This window comes from Gekko japonicus, unplaced genomic scaffold, assembly GCF_001447785.1.
Source record: "Gekko japonicus isolate JY-2015 unplaced genomic scaffold, Gekko_japonicus_V1.1 scaffold914, whole genome shotgun sequence".
In the NCBI taxonomy this organism is placed as follows: Eukaryota; Metazoa; Chordata; class Lepidosauria; order Squamata; family Gekkonidae; genus Gekko; species Gekko japonicus.
Genome location: NW_015160240.1, coordinates 379,585 through 383,305, shown reverse-complemented (window position 1 = coordinate 383,305; position 3,721 = coordinate 379,585). Strand labels below are relative to the sequence as shown.

General features: G+C 50.2%; 1 protein-coding gene across 2 annotated transcripts in view; it reads left to right on the top strand.

Moving 5' to 3' along the window:
- The window catches only part of CTXN1 (cortexin 1), a 31,709-nt gene that overhangs the window by 440 nt on the left and 27,548 nt on the right, over positions 1-3,721 (top strand). The gene's annotated exons all lie outside the window — the stretch shown is intronic.

The window sequence follows — 3,721 nt, the reverse complement described above, 5'->3', positions numbered from 1 at the left end:
GTGTGTGGGGTGTGTGTGCGCGCCTCGGAGCCGAGCCAGGGGCTGGCTTCGCCCTCGCCTCCCCGTGCAGCCAGGCCGATTGTATGGATCCCCTCCCGGGGCTGCGAGTCTCAGCTGTCCGGGTGTGGAACCTTCCCCGCGATGTTGAGACGAAAGGGCGGCGTCGACGCCTTTCGGTCCAAGGGGACGGGCGAGGCTCCCTCTAAGCCGTGGAGTCCTGTGAGCAAAAATCCTACTTGGTGAGCTCCTGGCATTAAAGCTGGAAGCCAGCGATTTGGCTGTTGCATAAATTGGTTCGCTCTGGAGCCCTCCGTCCTGAGCGGAGACAAAAATGGGTGAGTCGGAGGCTAAAAAAGTGTGAGCCAGCCCACACTAACTCAGCTTAGAGGGAACACTGGTGATGGGCAATGCTCCCTCTAAGCTGTGGGGTCTTGTGAGCAAAAATTCTACTTTGCGAGCTCCTGGTGAGCGAGACATTTGGCTGCTGCATCAACTAGCTTTTTCTGGAGCCCTCCTTCCTGAGCTAAGACAGAAATGTGTGAGCTGGAGGCTAAAAAAGTGTGAGCTAGCTCACACTCACTCACCTTAGAGGGGACACTGGGGATGGGAGAGGTTCATAAAACCAGCTTTTGAAAATATTTATTTATTTAATTCCATTTATACCCCGCCCTCCCCGCACATAGGAAGGGTTCCCCTTGCTTGGGCTTCAGCACTAGGCGGGATTCTTCAGCCAGTAGCCCAGTCTACGTGCGCCTGTTTCCCCCCTAAGTTTCACAGGTCTCTTGGATGAGCAAGAGCGGAATCTGGAGTCCTCCCACACTGACGAGAGAGATGGCGGGTGACCAAAGTACGCCTTTGCCACTTATGTGTCACTGATTTGATGGCGTTACTGTAGGGACTGAATCACTGCCGTCAGATGTAGGGATGACAGCTGGATTTCAAACAGGATGGGAGATGTTCAGAGTCTGTCCGTGGCTGCCATGGCTAAGTGGAGCCTCCATGTTCAAGGGCAGTGTACCTTTGAATGCTGGTGGGTGGGGGTGGCACTGGCAGGGGGAGGGTTTGGCTTCGGTTAGCTACTTGCATGATCCCTCTGGGGGCATCTTTTCAGCCTCCGTGAGGCTGGACGGACCATTGGTCTGATCCTGCTTGGCTTTGTTTACGTGACATTGTGAGCTTTCGGTGGGGATGAATAGAGGCGTTTCACAGGTGTGACCTGCACCCATCTTTGCCTCCTTTTCTGTGATCCCTCCTGCTTTGGGGATTTAGGTCTGCGAAAACGCTGAAGTTTGGTGGTGGTGGTTGGTGTGTTTTTTTGGCAAGACTAGGGGAGATAAAATAGTAGGAAGGAAAGTGGGGAGGTGGAAGGGAAGGAAGAGAAGATTAGCCAGGGGGCTCCTGAAAGTGCGAGGAACTGTTCAGGCTCCCAGCGCCCTGAGCCCTGGAAACTCCTTCTAGTCTAGCACTTTGCTGGGGGCACAATTTCACACTTTCTGTACGACCACAAGAGACCAGGGGAAAAATAGCTACTTATCAGAACTTTGGGGTACTCCTTGGAACAGATCCAGCAGACGTTCACCCTGGATTTGACCCATCGTATCAGCCACGGCATCTCTTGGGTGCCCGCTGCCGCTTCTGAGACGCCATTTGGGGTTCAGGCTTGGTGAGGGCAGAGGTTGTACGATGAATGGAGGAGTGCTGTGGCCAATGCTCCCTCTAAGCTATGGAGCCCTTTGAGCAAAAATTCTACTTTGTGAGCTACTGGCATTAAAGCTGTGAGCAGGTGGTTTGGCTACTGCATAAATCAGTTTGCTCTGGAGCCATCCTTCCTGAGCGAAGACAAAAATGTGTGAGCCGGAGGCTAAAAAAGCTGTGAGCTAGCTCACACTAACTCAGCTTAGAGGGAACACTGGCTGTGGTGTGCTGAGACCCTCTCTCACTTCCTGTCTCTGTGTGTTTTGCCTGGATCCACCAACCAGATGGAATGTCTATCTGGTGTGTCTGTGAGGTAGGACAGTTGAGTTAAACAGTTAAACAGACAGTTGAGTAAAACAGTTAGAGAGAGCAGAGTGTGCTGTGTTAAAAGCAGTTAATATATGAGTTTTGTCCTGAAGTCTCTGTGTTAAGCAGACGGTTAAGTCTGTGATCTAAGAGTTACAATTGAAAGCTGAGAGCTTGAGAAAAGTACGGGAAATATTGTTACAAAGTGGCTTTATCCTCCCTGTCAGTAGAGGAGAGGCTTGTGAGAGACACCAAGCATTTGGTCAAATCATTCCCAGTACGGTTTACCTTGTTCACCCTCGTGTTTATACTTTCGTTATACCTCGTGCTTTCCTGGAGACCCACCTTTGGTAGTCATGAAGCCCTCCGTCCCTTTGCCCACAAAGCTGGACCCAAAGCACAGCTAACCGGACCGGCTGTAGATCCTTCCCCTGTTTCTTCACTCATCCCACCAGCCTTGGGGCAAAATGTAGATTGTAAGCGCCTTGAGGCAGAGATCTCCTGCCATCTTGGGCTCCATAAAGGCAATGTAGGTTAGATCGGTCAATTGTGCAATGAGAGAGGAATGGGGATCTGTCTCCAGGGTGCTTTCTGTCTGACTTCAGGCTGAGCAGGGGGGGTGGTGGTGGCACTGTTTGGCGGGCCTCGGATCGGCTGCAATGAAATGCCCGGATCTAGAAAGTGGGACGCCCCGCCCCACCTCTGTTTTGCACATAACTCATGCCATGCCCGAAGGCAAAGCTGTTGCCATTTTTTTAAAAGTACGTCATTTTTATCTTAGTCTTTCTAAACAGTTGCACTTTGCAAAGCTGATTCTATTACCTGCTCTTTGCCTTTCAAAGCGCCGCCTGGATTCCAGGGTCTGGCGAAACAGATATCTCTCCTTTGGACGTTCCAAATGGCGGAATGTGCTGTCAGGTTGCCACTGACTTATGGTGACCCCAATAGGGTTTTCAGAGATGTTCAGAGGTGGTTCACCATCACCTGCCTCTGCGTAGCTTCCATCTCTACAATCGAAGTACTAATTACGGCTGACCCTGCTTAGATTCCGAAGTCTGATGAGATCAGTTTATCCTGGGCCGTTGGATGAAATTTTGTGAGCAGGTCAATCGAGTGAGATCATATCTGACCTGGAGTCTATGGTGTCATTCTGGTATTAGACTCTGTCCAGTGTTCCCTCTAAGCTGAAGCTAGTGTGAGCTAGCTCACAGTTTTTTAGCCTCCAGCTCACACATTTCTGTCTTAGCTCAGGAAGGATGGCTCCAGAGCTAACTAATGTATGCAGTAGCCAAATCGCTCGCTCACAACTTTAATGCCAGTAGCTCACAAAGTAGAAGTTTTGCTCATGAGACTCCACAGCTTAGAGGGAACATTGACTCTGTCTGATTAAAATCTGGTTGGAATCTTTAAAAGGAACTATATATCACCATCTATTATATGAACAAATTTCGAGTCCAGTCAGGCACCTTTAAGACCAACAAAGTTTTATTCAAGGGATGAGCTTTCGTGTGCGGGCACACCTTTTTCAAATACACTGGAATGAAAGGTAAGGTTCAGACTTATAAACAGGGGCCGAACATTCTCTCCTCTCAAGAGTGGAGGTCACCTAACAGCCAGTTTGGTGTAGTGGTTAAGTGCGCGGACTCTAATCTGGGAGAACCGGGTTCGATTCCCCACTCCTGGCTGGATGACCTTGGGCAAGCCGTAGCTCTGATAAGAG